Source organism: Rhipicephalus sanguineus, chromosome 1, assembly GCF_013339695.2.
Source record: "Rhipicephalus sanguineus isolate Rsan-2018 chromosome 1, BIME_Rsan_1.4, whole genome shotgun sequence".
NCBI lineage: Eukaryota > Metazoa > Arthropoda > Arachnida > Ixodida > Ixodidae > Rhipicephalus > Rhipicephalus sanguineus.
Genome location: NC_051176.1, coordinates 239,777,630 through 239,794,049, shown reverse-complemented (window position 1 = coordinate 239,794,049; position 16,420 = coordinate 239,777,630).

Sequence of the window (16,420 nt, the reverse complement as noted above, 5' to 3'; positions counted from 1 at the left end):
TTAGGCTGGGCGGTCCAATTACGATTGACGTTCGGCCTGCGTGAGGCGCTTGAGCCGGACGTGCTCTGATGCGCCCGGCACGACGGATGATAAACTAATGAAAAGGTTGTGTCCAGTTAGACGAGACAGCCAATCGCAACGAGCAGTGCCGGGAGCGGCTGTCACATTTCGGCAAAATTGGGGGGCCCGGCGAGTCGAAGGACACGGTCCTTTTCTCTTGGCCGAGACAGCTCAGCGTGCATCGTGTACGCCTCTCTTCTCGTTACGCCGGAATCCCGTAGGTATTCCCCAGCTTGCCTTTGGGGGAAATGTTTGGGGAAATAAATTATACGCCTTTGTTGGCATGTATATCGATTGCTGCAGCTTTAGACCTCGGACATCAATCTTATTACCGTAAATAATATCGGCGTCCACATTTCGCGCAGTGAGAGAACGCACGCGATGAGACGTTTAACCGGTGATCTGTGTGCACCGTTTTCTTTAACGAAAATAATTTGCCAGTCTTCTTTTTTTTACAGCGAAAGATGTTATGAGATCATTTTAACGGCCGTTTTTGGCGCCGTAGTTGTCCGCCGCCGCCGCCGCCGGTGTCCGTAACTGCTATCGCACGAAATAAGAAAAAAAAAAGAAAATGAGAAAAAAATTTCCAGGATGGAACGAGGTTCGAACCTGGGCCCTCTGCGTGGTAGCCCAGTGTTCTACCTCGGAGCCATGCCGGTGCTTGAGTCTGCGCCGCAAAAAGACCCTATACAGGCTTCATATCGGGAAGGAACCACGTTAACATATGTAATGTAGTGTGGTCGAAGAGCAAAATAACAACCAGGCGTCACACAAACGCGAATTCTGTTACCGGGCGTCACACAATGCGAATTGCGCAACGAGTGGGTTGTTGAATGCTTCCAACCCATTACAAAGGCCTCTGCGATAATTCTTCATCGTCATCAGCCACAACATCAACAAAGTGCACATAATGCCTTACAGGTGTTTAGCAGGTACCACGGTTCTCCGCAGAATGACGAAAAATTGCATAGTGGCTGCTTCCCTATTTCACAAAAATTATGATGATTTACAGCGTAGTGGGTTCCTCGTAAGTGCACTTCTATTGGTTGCCAAGGAAGCCCATAAGGCTCTCATGATCCATTTCCTCAGGCTCTCAATAAAGTTAACTCCCTCTCTTCCACTCTCTCGCTCTCCGTTTCTCTGGTTAACGTATGTTATAAAGCCGCGGTGGAACAGTTAAATAACGACCGGGAGTCACACAATATGAAAACATAACTAGTGGGCCGTTTAAAGCTTCCAACCCATTACAAAGGGCTCAGCCATAATTCTTCATCCGCATCAACCGTCGCATCAACAAAGTGAACATAATGCCTTACGGATGGTACCTCGCTCCTCCACAGAATAACCAATAATGTCGTGATGGGTGCTTCCAAACTTGCCAAAAATTATGATTTGTGGCGTAGTGGCTACGTTGCTAATGTACTTGTATTAGGAGCCACAAAAGAGTTTATAACGGGCTCTAGAAATGCCACTCTTCCAGCTTTCGCTGTGACTGTGCTGTGCTTTCCGCGCAGGCCTGGCGTTTCTTTCTTTTTTTTTTTTTTTGACGGCGTTCTTCTTTTCTTCATGCGCGACAGTGGTTTCCAGCTTTTATGAAAAAAAAAAAAACCGGCAGGGAGAAGAAACAACACTCCTTCGCTGAGTAATGTTAGTAGCTATCTGACCATCGAGTAAGGGACCGATCAAAGGAAACCTGCAGCAAGGGGTTACATATAACAGTCTAATTTCGTGCGCCCTACTCCACCATTGTGCGTGTTATAACCATATGGTCTTCGTTTAACAGCAACAGCAATTGCCAACCTATATTTGTCAATAAGCAAAGGTGTGTTGCACATATCACAATGTAATATGCAAAAGGTGCGTTATGTACATACCACAGTATGTACCGTTCTCCTAAGGAATAGATGTTCAGTACGATATGTAACATCGCCTAAATTTTACCATCCCGCGTTATTTGTGCTTAACGCACTCGCAGTATCAAATTATTGTAGACTCGTACAGAGATACTTCCCTGGCGCCGTTCGTTGCATTCTTAATTAATGCGAGCTGCTGCAGCACGCGAAAGTCAACCATACTTCTCGCTAAATTCTTATTGTCGAAAGAAGCAAGCTATTATACTGGAGAGTTGTCTTCATCGACAACGTGTTAAAAAATACTGTCTTGACCCCTCGGATAGCAACAACAACAACAAAAAGTGCCGTCATGCCATGTCCCTTACCCGCTAATGACTATGGCTCTGCGCTGTCAAGTGCGAGGACGTGGATTCGAACATCGCCGCCGCACGGCCGTGTTTGGACAGCCGCATGTTATCGCACATTTCATTCCGACGTTTCGGCATTGGGACCAGCCTTTGCCTGGAGATGATGAAGGCCTGGAGATGATGATGATGATTCAATGTAGAAAGCGCGCGGCGCTTTCTACATTGAATGAACTTCCAGGTAGCACACATCAAAAACCGGAAAAAAGGCATTCCATACCGCTGGGGCTGTGGCATGGGCTTCGCAAGGCACTGAACTACGTAGGTCAGTGTATATATATATATATATATATATATATATATATATATATATATATATATATATAGTGAGCATTACCAACCACGTTAGTCATAAACCTGAGGCGAACAAGCAAGGCGAGCTAGATCTGTTCATTAGTTTGATGAACCGTAATTAGGCTTGGCTCGGGAACACAGTGCGGAGGGCAATCTAGTGAGCGTCGAATACTTGGTTCATTGAATCGGTAAGCAGAACTGTAAAGCGAAAAACGCTTGTTAGTTTTGAAGTCTTCTTCCTCGCTGTTTTCATTCACTCTGTTGTACATTGCTGCTAACATGGGTACCTGTTAAGGGAAAGTCATCAGTAAAGACAACATGCATGTGTCCATGCCTGGACTTCCCTCTTAGTTACTCCCTCTTATTACTCTTTCAACGGCGTGAAGTGGCGTTGCAGCAACAAAGGCAGTGTGTAATCGGCTAATATTTCCTATGAAATTACCTATGCATTTCAGGAAAGCAGCGTACACTAAAGAACGTGTTGAAAGGGTGTCGTTTCGCCTCACAAAAACAGTCCTGATATCGTGCATGCCTCTCGATTGCATTATCGCCGGGCGCCCGGCACTTCCAGGTCACAAATGGCATGCACGTTATGCGCGTGAGACAGCATTCTTCATAGGAAAGTGGCGAGTGCCGAGAATTCAAGAAAGGAAACGCAAGCCAGCAGCAAAGCAGCCGGTTGAAGATCTCTCCGTCGTTGCTATGGCAACGGCGCGCGCGGCCGCGCTCGCTTCCGAGTCTGCTTGCCTACCGTTCCCGCCACCGGCCTGCGCCGGTCCACCGGTCCTCGCCGCCGGCCTGCGCCAGTCAGCGGGGAGGGGGGGGGGGGCTAAAGGGAGGGGGCACTTGCTGAAGGCCTTGGCAGTTTGAGAGAAACACCTATTCTCATTATTCTTGTCGATAAAACACCTCCTCCGTTAAACTTTTGGGAGGGGAGGCGGGCCCTTGGGGCATACCCCCTAGCTACGGGCCTGGCCTCTGGACCCCTAGGTGGCCCCGGTCGCTCTACGAAACTTCTTCCGAAGTACCACGGCAGGTACCGTGTGGTCTAGCAAGCCTCGTACTTCATGTACGCCGTCAAGTCGCTTGAGACTTATTGTAATCAAACAGTGTCGTGGCATGAGATTGTGCATATGGACCTGCTAAAGCCTCACTGCCACTGTGCAGCTGTCCGTAATTAGGCAGGATGGCTCTTTTTCGGAGGGGACGTAAATGTAATGCAAAAGAGCAGCACTACTTGCAGAAGCAGAGAAGGATGCTCCCGTAGAAAAAAGGCGACGATTCAACAATACAAGCTTTGCGTTGTTCTACTATTACTGGTTACGTTTCTGCGTCGTCTCTAATAGTAGAGTACTTCTTTAAAACGCTTCATTATATTACAAATGGCTGCCCTCATGCTTGCCTTGGTTTCGTTTTTTATTGCCTTCTTATGGTTGAGGTTAACTAAAATCTGGGTTCCGTTTCTTCGTTATGAAGTAATAGGTTGCGTGGTAATAAAAAATAAAACATTAGAAGTTTACTTGCTCCATATCCCAAAGCGAAACCGAAACTGCAACAAATATCTTGGGTGAAATGGTCCAGCGAGAAAACAAGCAACTAAATCTTCAGCAGCGTTGTACTAGTAAAAATAATTGCTGGAGTTCTACGTGCCCAAACCATATTATGTTTATGAGGCGTGCCGTAGAGGAGGGCTGCGGAAATTTCGACCACTTCAGGTTCGTAACGTGCATCTAAAACCAAGTACACGAGCCTCTAGCATTTTCGCCTCGTTCAAAAATGCTGGAGCTGCCGTCAAACCTGTGCCCTTTGGGTCAGCAGCCGAGCACCGTAACCGCTGTACCACCGCGGCAAACATAAGCAATTCTGAGAGAGACAAAAAAAGAAGAAAAAACCGCATTGGGATTCGAATCAAGGCCCCAGCGACTGCGCGCAAACAGCCAGCACGGATGATCAACCCATTCAGCCACAGCACGCGGCGGGTAGCCCGTGATACGACAGCTATTATAAAGATACTACGGTCACACTCTCCTTGCAACGCTCCTTGCAAGTGTCTCCACCTTCCAAAAAGCAGGAACGGAATGCAAAAGTGAAAACAGCTGCTTTCTGTTTGCAAAAATGCGCTGTAGACCATAATTCGATGTTTCACAGCGCAAGGTACGAGGACGACATTGGAAAACACACACAGCGCTGAACTTGCAACTGGCTATATTTTCAAACACACAGCAATATATATGCGCCAGGAATATTCACCAGGAAAGAAAAAAGAATAGAGCAAATGAAGCATACAAAAAATTCCAGAAAAAATCGTAGAAGGCCAAACAATTTTGAAACGTGATAAAAAGTGCACGAGTGCCGCTTCGCTTGCCTCTTTCGAGCAACGAAAGTGAATTTCTCGGGATCGTAAAATACATGTGATATCGATGATGGGTTGTTGTTTACTGCAACTACAATTTTTTGTACACCAGGCCTGCAATTGTCGCGTGACCAAAATTACGTAACATCGCACATCTACTTATCTGACTACAATCACGTAACAACTAGCCACGTGACTAAAAATCACGTAAAATCAAGTAATTAGTCTCGCCACTAAAATCCCGTAACGTCACGTAACTATTGACGTGACGTGTTGGCGCCAAAAACTTCGGAACAACCGGGCGGCGCGGGGCAACCTCAGCGTCTGCACTGGACTCTAATAAACATGTACTTTCTCTCTCACGTGACTAAAATCCTATCACGTAACTACTAGTGACGCGACATTTCCCCTTCAAAACCACGCAACAAGTGCGTAGTCTGGGGAACCGACCGAAACCTGAGAAGAATAGATTATCCAAGCCTAGCCATATCCTATAATACTATACTAGCAAAAACATTGCACCTCTAGCAATAGCTTGGTATTACTAGCAAAACCTTAGAAGCTAGGTCGAACACTAGCTCCGCTTTCGGTTCCAGCCTTGCGCAACCAGTACATGCTGCGCACATTTTCATTTACAGATGTTTAAAATGGCATCTTATTGCGGTACGTTGAAGTGGGCTGCGAGTGCGTGCGTAAAGCTGCTGAATCACAGGATTTTCGTTTTATAACTGGGAGCACCAGTCCCTGGACTTCCCGAAAGCTTTGATCCACACACGTCATATCACACGGACCTATCCGATGCAGCGCACAGTGCTATGCGATGTTAAAGGAGAAGGCATGCTGGTTTTTTTCTGTTCACGTAGGGCGATAGATATGACAAGAGATGAATAAAAATCCCAGTTTCACCGCAAGGACGATGCAATGAGTGCGATAGCAACAAATGATGTAAAGCTGCAGGCAGCTAACTCAGATGCAGTCTCGCGTAACTCTACAAAATGGTGCTGTAAGAGAACACAGCCACTCGAGGTAGGAAAGGGGATTTCGCATAGTCTCTTCGAGTTGAGAGCGCAGCATATAGAAGGGTATATGAGCCGTCCGCTGATGCTTGTCGAGATAGCGATATTGATTTCATTTAAGTTAGGGCGAAATCATTGCACTGCTGTTTGATAAAGAACAAATAATTTTTCCTATTCTTTGATTGGCTTAATTATCTGTTGGTTTCATTAGTAGTGTCTAACAAAAAAAAGAACCCCTCGAAAAATTCCCCTTCGTTCGTTAAGATTACGACAGACACTTGCGTTAGCCCTAAAGTAAAAAGCAACTGCAATAAAGTCTAACTTTGTCATTTAATTACTATGCCTCGCTTGTCTAAGCTTAGTTCGCTTCCTTTACGTTGCTGAATTGTAGGTACCTGAGAAGATCGTAACGAAATCATGAGAACGGAGAAGTAAGTTTCCACCACAATACGCGTACAAAAGTTCGAAAGAGCTTTGTTCACCATAACTTGATCGGGCGTTCTCTTCCTTACGACGTTTATAAAAGAATAAAGTAAGAATTGCAAATGTAGATCTGAACGATATGATACGCGTGGAGTGTTTAAACATACACTAAAAGAGTAATAAAATAAAGAGAAAAAGAAACGGCAGCTCAAGATTACAGTCATGAACCGAAACCGAAACGAAAGCTCTTTTTTGTTTCGGCGGCGACATCCTGTGTGAAGCTGTGGAACTAAGTCACGGGTTGAAAAATCAAAATGCTGATCCGTCGCCCGGAATCGAACCGATGACGGCGCGGTGAAGCCGCGCTCTGAACTTGAGCGATTAGCTCGCTCGGCCACGGTGGATGCCTTGTCGCCTGTGGTAAGCAAGGGTTTATCAATTTACCACAAACATTTGAACGACCGCGCTTCAAAAAACGCGTTAGGGAACAATGTTATGCCAATTGCGGCAAGTTGAGAATGGCTTCAAACGAAAGCTGAGTGTCAGGACTACATGTGATTTCCTGACCATTAACATAACTTGCTTAGTTTTACGACAGTGACCGTTTTTGTCTCGAAAAACAGGCCACATTTTTCGCCGTTTCCATAGACTCCCATTGTACAATCTTTAACTGCTCTGGGAACAAAATTGAAGCTTACTGCAACATGATCGCTGCTGTCCTCTCGTGCGTTTAGGTTCCCAGAAGCGCTCTGTGGTCTGCGTTTTTCAACATTCACCCTCTACACTTAATTATTCGGGAAAAACTCGCCAGTTCCATTGGAAACGCGCTAGCTTCGCGCCGGGGCCGCCAGGGGCGCTGGCTGTGAAGTGTCCACAAAAGCTGGATATGATAGTGTATATATATATATATATATATATATATATATATATATATACACGAAAATCAGCCATCAACGTAGAAACTAAGTAAGCAGGATACATGTAATGCCATACGCAAACCTCAGTCCTCTGCGCAGGGGAATCGCCGCGTGCGCATGTAAACGAAACGGGGTATTGCTTTAACGTAAGATTAAAGTTGCGCAATCTGCCTCTGAATTCAGATGGCTACTCATATCTGTTACAACAAAGCTCCGGAAAGGAAATTAAGAACCTCATGTGGTCGAAATTTTTGGAGCCCTCCATTACATACGAGAAGCTTCACAATCATAATAAAGTAGCTGGCTGGGCTAGTTGGTTGTACATGCTTAAGATAAACTGCGCGAAAAAGCGCGGCGACGGAAAGAAAACTCATAATCATATCGTGGTTTTGGCACGTAAAACGCAAGAAATTATTACTAGCTTGAATTGCAATTTCAAAACCACTTCCTTTCTTTTCATTTCTGTTGTTTTCTTCTTCTTTTTGACGGCGTTTTCATCCTATATTCACGCAAGTGAACCGCGCACTATACTGCGGCTCGTGATCGTTCGCTTGCGGCTTAATGGATGTAAGCCACTGTCAGCTCACGGAATTGAACCCCGTTAAGAAAACTACGAACGAGCCGAAACCCCGCTTATATTACAGCAACGAATAGCCCTCGTCGTAACTGAACTGTGCTTCCTGTGGCAAAAAGGTTGACGGCGCAAATAAAAAAAAATGAAAGTGTGGTAACGAGCGGTCCCAGCAGTGGTGTTACATTTCAGAAACGTGTGTACTAATGAAGCGACAGCGGTGCGTATGAGTGCTAAGCTTTCGCGACACCCTGCGAAGCGTTGTAACATAGGGGCATTCATTCCAGTGGTGATCGCTATAGATGCTGTTCAAGGCTTTCATGCAAGATATTTACAGTAATTGCTAAGTGTATTATATCTTAATTATACAATCGCCATAATTGAGCTTATTCCACTGGTTTGCGTTCAATGAATTTCGTGGTCAAATTATGCAAAAAGTTTCAGCGGCGTATGTTTTGCAATAAACTTGAACGTTATTTATTATTGTTGACAAACATAAAGAAGGTTATCTTCTGTTGGAAAAGCGCTTGCCGCCGTCAAATGGAATGTGAGATGAGAGGCGCTAAAATTGCCCGAAATTCCGTATTCCTGGGATATTGTATCCATAACTGTGCTCCTATTGTAATAATCAATTGTCGTACCACGTTTCGTGTAAGCGTCTCAGCTATTCTGATGACTATTCGTAGGTATGCAAGCAAAAAAGCAACAAGGCAGCTTCGGAAAGGCACAAAATAACGCGCTTTTATCCAAAATGCACTCCACGGATACGCTGATTTCAGGCACGACGACATTCTGGCTCGAGAATTAACAATCAACAGGACACCAGATTCAAAGGCTGTCTTAAGAGGGCAGCTGTCATAAATTGAGACTATTCGTATAAGTTCTATTAATAATTTTAACTGTCGCCGAGGTGAGGTGCGCGAATAATGACGTGTTTTTTTTTTTTTTTTCAAGAATCTGTGTCCGTCTGGCATGCTAAAAAGACGTCAGACAGCGATAATTGCTAGCCTTATGCTATGCGAAAGCTCACACTCGTAGCTACAATGAGTTTTTTTAAATATATTCTGTAGTCGATCACAAACAAAGCAAACGTTGATCAGGCCAACTGGGGAAAACACAGCAGTAAGGCAGATATTCTCTGCAATTTATGGTGAGCTATCCCAATACCGATGCATTTTTTGCGCATGTATATATACCCGAAATCTGGAGCAAGTGAGGATGACCTCTTTAGCACGCTGATGTGGACGGTCGTACCGTAGCGCCGTCTATAATAAACACGCACGCGCGCGAAGAGAACGCTGCTGTTATTCCTGGGGTATCGTAAAGTGCGAAAATCTGAAGTGGCGTACACTTTAATCATCCATTGCCCTAGTCCTATATGCTCTTATAGACTGCATTATTCAAGTTACCAAAGTCACGCACAATGTTGCTTTCATGTAGACTCGAGCAAGACAAGGGACGTCAATTAAAAGAAGGTCGAAAAAAGGATCACGAAGAGGAACAACTAAAACATAATAGCAGCAGTCTGTCGGTTGTGCGTGCATCTATCAAGAACTTTGGCACCACCTGGCGAAATTGTAACGAAGAAAATGTGAAAAGATTAAGCGCTTCGACAGCTCGTCAGTCTACGAGGCATGCTAGCCCTGCCTTGTCTTCATATCGGTACGGGGGTCTCCATGACAGTCAAGTATGGCTGCAGGGGAGATGGAGGTTGCAATGCCTGTTCGTCTAAACAGCCATTCTTCTTGCCCAACCTATACGTTCACCATTGCGTGCGCGCTGCGAGTTTCAGACATCACTATTACCATCTGCCGCCTGGCATAACAAAAGAATCTGTCTTGGCCACATGCTACCCACGCACTCCATCCTGTCTGGAGCGATTAAGCTCTCGCCTAATCACTTCACCTTTTATCCACGCACGGTGTACGGTGCATGGGCTCTTTCCTCTAACTTTATCGGCGCTGTTATTAGATCGATCGAAGAGCACCCCCGGACCGAACCTTTATGTTTGTTATCGCGAGCCACGTGGAGCGCGAGTCTCGCAATGGATGCGTGTTTTTCTGAGCACGTTCATTTGTCATAAGGAGGGAAAGAAAATAGAAAGGAGCGCCGGCCGAGAACCGCACGCACTTTGTTACGGCCTCGCCAGTGTACAAGACCGGCCGTGCGAAGCGGCGGCGCGTAAGGCAGATGACCCTCAGGTAAGCGCGCGATCAAGACAAAGCGCCGATCGATGCCAGAGCTGCGGCAATCCGGCTCGTTCGGGCTTTCACAATCGCTGTTGGTGCAGCTTTGTAACGGTCAATCTTCATTCCCTGATATGAAATTTGTGTTGTTTTGTAATGCGGTACTAGACCTCTCTTTCGCTCTTCTTCAACAGCGCGCCGCTTTCGAGCCCACGTGCATGCTTATCAGCGGGCTCTCCAGGTGGGTCAGGATATTTGTTTATTCCGGCGCCATTTTGCGTGCAGCCCCAAGCTGCCAAGCTCCTCCTTTCCAGTCGTATAAGTGGCCAAATTTGTTGGCTCCGTCTGGCTGGAGCGTTCACCCCCGCATGCACGGCACGCGCGGTTTAGCGCATCAGTCAAAGCATGGCCCAACGCTAGGCGCCCGTGCGAATAAAAGGCGCCATTCCTCATGCGCTAGAAGACTGCGCTACCTCAAATTGGCCGCGAACGCTGCCGCACCAAGATTTAATCTTCATATGACGCCCCCGTTATACAGGCCCCAATGTGAATGGGTACTGTGTAATACCGTGACCGAGCACTGCGGGCCACTTTTGCGGTTTCTCGGTCGGAAGGTGGAAAAAACATTGCCTCCAGCGTGATATTTATCGCTTGGTTGGCTCTCGGGAGTCGGGGCCCCTGTTGCACGATCCTCATTCACTCTGACAAACGGCGCTGAATGCACTGAAATATAGCTCGCCATATAAACAGTCGATGACTTACGAGCCTGCCGAACCATGCGCCCTCTAATCTGGGCGAATGGACCTCTGGAGTAAGTATGCACGTAATCGACCGCTACTGGGGCTTCTGTGCGGACGGTAAACTTGAGACATAAATAGGCCGCAGATCTCAGAGTGATACGGGTGCGCTTATAGCGCGCATATTCGATATTAATATGGCAAAACAAAGTACACGCTTTATTTTTAGCCATTTTTGTGATCGTGAACCTGGCCTGTTCCAATTACTATAGGGCTGCAGTCCTTATACTCAAAGTACCAAACTAACTTTATGCATTAGGCCTAAACGACCTTCTGGTTTTAGTCACTTGCAGGCATCACTATACTGCTGCAGCTGCAGAGGTCTACTTTACTTTTTCTTTTTTCCTACTCTGGGAAACGATAGAAAACATCCACTACAACGGATTTGCAGGAAGTCGAAAGAGGTTCATGTGGTAACAAGGGGTATTCTAATAGACAGCCTTCTACAGACTAGAGTCTGACCGTGTTTGCTATAGAAGAGTTACTGATGCCTCGTGAGATTCGGTCAATGAGTGCACAACGGTTCTTCAGAAAGAAAAGCTCTCACTGACCCATGCCACGGGCGTCTGTAATAGTATTTGTTCCAGGTAGATGTGCAACCAGGTAGACAAAAAAAAAAAAGTTTGTGTGGTTGGTTTTGATGCTTTCAATCACACCGACGGTCAAAGGGCCGGTTTTATGAAAGCACACAATCACTGCAGAGCTGTCAACCAACGTACAGTGACTGCTGCATTTGTAAAACAAAATAGATCCACGCTACGAGTGCAGTAACCAAATGGCAAACATTTATGGGCATATGCAGCTGTATTCTAGTTGACCTGGTGCGCAGCGTAATAAATGAAGAAGTCATCTAATTCCGTTACGTATACAACTGAATAATTACTATGGAACCTAGTTCCCATTTTGGGAATCAACGGTGCTAGCCCCGAGTCCACTGTAAGTTGTATGACTAACATGGAGGGATTGCAAAACAATAAACTTACAGAGGCTTCATTTTACTTACTCGCAAATTTTTAAATAGTTAGAACACTGTTCAGCAGATCTCACTAAGGCAAGTGAAGGGAGTGTGGCGGAAGGGAAAAAAAAGAAAAAGAGTGAGTGCCATCCCTCGCTTGTACAGCTATCCAGTTTCTTTATTCTTTAACTATATGGTCAGGGGCGTGAGCTAGTATAGGCCAATCAGTGCCGTATAATGGGTGAGATTCCCACAAAATGGGCAGCTGTATACCCGCACACGATGCTTCCGCCAACACTAACATCATCTGCCGGGCTGTTTCCGCAAGCGTTAGGCGACACCTGCCGCCAGTAAGCACCTCCGCGTTTGTTTCAACCTTCGAAGCTTCTAATCATGAAGGTAAAAAAGAACTTTTTATGCCTACATGATTACAGCGTTTTGCATGAGATATGGATTGGAGGCGGTTGAAAACGTGTTCTTAGACGACTTACGCTAATACTACCGGGGTGTTTCATGAGTTTGAGGGAGCATCGCAGCTAAACAAAGCAGACATTGAAATCACCGGTCATTACAGCCGAATTCATGGAATACGTTCCTTCATTTCCTAAAGTGGACTGGTTTCTGTGACCGCCTGTGCATTATACAGAGCACACGAGATAGAGAGAGAGAGAGAGAAATAGAAGTTATGTATTGCTTACTTGGGTTAAAGCAGAGCTGTAAGGATTGGTCAAATCTACGTACGCTATCTGCATTTCGGAAAATCTGCCTTGAATCTTCTAAATGATTGTTGCCACTTTGTAGCACTCTTTCCTACTTCTGACATCATCGCCTGGTGACACGTGAACTCATATGCTAATGCGCTGCTTTCTTTATATGCAAAGTTTTGTTTACCGTGATCTGAAAATTACGTGTCACTTACGAACCAGACCAGCGTACTTTTTACGCAAAGTAGCCGGAAATTTCCATCCCAGAACACAAGCGAGCGAAATTCGTGGAGGCGGTTGCAACCGTGCTGCCTCAGAAAAGGAAAATCACGGTCAGCGCAGCTACGAACAGCGCAACTAGGAGGGAGAGCTGGCACGATGCGCACAAATTAAGTAAAGGAAAGTGAAAAAGACAATCTCACTGCAGCGTTTGATTGAACCTTGACGTTGAAGGAAGCTTGGTGGAATATACTACTGGTCGTAAAATAAATTAGGGCGCGTGTCATTAATTCCCCGCGTTCTTTTCACGACTAGCCTTCCTTTTGTTCTTTTTATATGCCTGCGCATCCACCGCTTTTGCCGGAAATGTCACGCGTCTGTGCAAATCGACTTTACGACTCCCGTCCATTTGACAGACAATAGAAGAGCTGCCTTTCGCTCTTACAAGCTTCTCCGCCGCGCTTCCTTTTTACTACTCCTATTCTGCCCCGCTTTTCTAGCACGAGTCCGTTATTTTGCTGCGCGCGTATGTACACCGTTCTCTCGGCAATGCACGGTGACAGTGAACAAACGGAGCGTAACCGGTTCATGTTGGAGCGACTTTGTGCTCCAGCGTTCGTCCTTCGCTCCCTTCGACTGGTTTCTTCTTTATTGTCATTTGAGCTATAATGGGTGCTACTAACTGTAAAATTGCGTCAAAAGAAGGCATAAATTACTGCGTCTGTCATAGCAGAGGAACTAAGCTCGGATGCGGCTCTTAGTCGCCCATGGCGCACATCGTAGTGTCTAGTAGCAGAGAGTTGTTGAGAGTTAAATGCGCATTTTCCCATACGAAAGTCAACAGGAGGAGTTTTCCCAGTGACCACGTATACTGCAAACATTTCAATGTCTCTCGGTATTTTTGCAAGAAAGAAAATATAGCAGCCGAACTTGGCGTGTTCCCGCAATTCTGCCACAGTGTAGCTGAGATCATGTTGCGCTCAGCACCCTTGCCGTCGCCTTGGTTGAACACGTCTACAATGTGTATGTGTTGTTGTAGTTGTTGTTGTTGTTGTTGTTGTTGTTGTTGTTGTTGTTGTTGTTGTTGTTTGCAAAAAGCCACTGGTTTAATATGCTTAGCTCCTGGTGTAATTGTATGACTCTGACGAATGTTGCACGCACCCCTATTGACTGGAGGAACGCCCACACCCGTATACAATGGGGCTCAGGCAAGCCAAATAGCGTGACGAGTGCCGAGTACGATGTCTAACGTGCGCCCTCGGACGTCAAACGGAATGTAGTACGTACGTACACGTCGAATGCTTGCAGCCTCTGGATCACGCTGTTTCCGAAGCAACCACAGTGTTGCGCAGACACATTGACGCGTTTTACCTATCACAGAGACATGGAATGTCTATCACAGAGACATGGAATGAAACATTACTCTGAGGTTGCTGAAATAAAGAAGCATTTCACGCTTAAGCCTGTTTCGTTATGCAAATGGCAGGCAGACAGCTTTATATAAAACCCTGTGCATTAGGAGGAATGCCTGTATTCTTGTACCGAGTTCATATCCAGGCATTTTGCAAAGAGTATGCAGTTATGTACCGTGTGGATTTTTTTTTTCTTTCGTGCTTCTAAATTCTGAAAATGTGTTTGCGTTCGAACTTATTTATTTATATACTTTTGTTTATTTATATTGTACTGAGTGCGCATGCGTTCGTACCTCATTACACTGGTGCTCTTAAACGTCATATTACATCATCTGCCATTTCGTTCATTTCTCTTTTTTTTTTCAAATCAGTATCTTTTTATGGTAATGTCCACTGTCCAGTATTTACAGCTCTTTTACCCCATAAATAAAATACTAGAGGCACGCGCTCTCACCATCTCCGACTTATCTGAACCAATCTGTCTTGTTATCGGGCATTGTACGCAGATATTTGCGCAGTAATGACTTGCCGAAAGATGCAAACTGGGGCGCAACAACACCTTCGTTCGCTGGCGTCGATGAAAACGTTTCAATATGTACAAATATTCTAAAGTAACATAATTTCAATCACGCATAACATTATACATCGTGACGTCATGCGACACCACAACGTGATGTACCGTGTGAAAACACTTGCGAAAAAGAGCTATGCCGGCGAACTCTTTTTCCCGAAGCTTCTCGGTGCGAACGCACTCACAACTATACTTCGAGCCAGCTCTGCAACAACCGCAGGGGAACCGGACTCGAACATCATTCTCGTGGAACCGAGAATTTCCGAACGTCTTTGAACGAGTCATGAACGCTGTTTTATGTGCGCACGTAGCACTTGTTCTCTCTTTCCGTGTTCCTTTCCTAGTTCTTTTGCTGCCTCCTTCCCCCTCTCCCAGGGTAGGTTGGCAAATCACGTGCATGCTGGTTAAACCAGTGCCTTTCCTTTGCATTCTCTCTCGTTATCTTGTTCCATCTTGCTACTGGGGCGTAATTCGATTTTGACAACACGATTCTGACAGAGAGTGTACTTTGAAAGCCGCGAGAATTGCTTGTCACCGACAGTTACTTTTTTTTTACCCTCAGTTACTCCACTATACGGCCGAAGAAAGGCCATGGCTCGCGGTTCTCGCCTACGCACTCCTCATTCGTGTACATTTTCGGAAGCAGCATTTGCGGGACGCAATATGCCGCGCCTTCACGGTGGGCCGCCGCCTGACCAACGTCGGGCCACCGCGAAGGAATGCGCCTTTTTTTGGGAAACGAGGAGGCACGCGAGAGGCTTTTCGCGCACAGGTCGCGCGCCGGAACCGTTGGCTGCTTTCGGCGTCCGATATGTATATACACGCCGGGATCCTTGAAATCGCATTAGCCCACGTCGCCAGCCCCGCTGGAAAAGCCGATAATAAACGAGAAAGCGGATCGTTCGCCTCCTGCGCGCACACCGCCGCCGTCAGGGCTTTCGCCTCTTTTGCTCGAGTTTCGCCTTCCCGCCTTTTGTACTTTCCAGGTGCTGTTCGTGGCATCTTTCTCTCTTTTTTTTTTACCTCTGATCCTCTACGATGCGTGCATTTTCTTTCTTTCGCTCTTTGGCGCGTTTCGCTGACTAGGCCTGTGTATATACAGCCCACCGTATATATTTCTTTCATCTTACGTCTCGCGGAAAAGAGCGTAGGTGGTACACGTATCGGTTCATCCCAGGCGTTGCGTCTTGCTCTGTGGTGGCTTTTGACGCGTGCTGTAATGCGCCGGGGGTGGACCCGTGCTCTCGTTGCTTTTCCCTCCGCGTGCTCTTTCTATTCGGTGCTTCGCACCCGGCGCTCCTGGTGCGCGGCGTTGTTTTCTTTGGCGTCATTTCACCCCGCCTCGCCGCGGCTATTGATCCACGGGGCCAGCCGCCAGTCTTGTAATCTTTGGCGCAGGCTAAAACCCGCAACATTAAGGTATATTTGAAACCCGCGGACCAGAAGCGCTTGCTGATTGTGCCGTCTTTTGGAGCGTGTTTTTACGCTCGGCTTTCTCTCGTTCCATTTCCCGCCGTGACTCGGTTGCCCGCACCTCTCGTAGGTTTGCGCGCGGCGCACAAACATCGGCCGACGGAGCCGCGTTGCTGTGTACCGAACCTGTGAATAGAACCGAGCCGCAGGAGATCCCGCTGATAACCAGCTTGCTCTCCGGACCGGAGAAATCAGTTTCCCCTTGCTCCGGG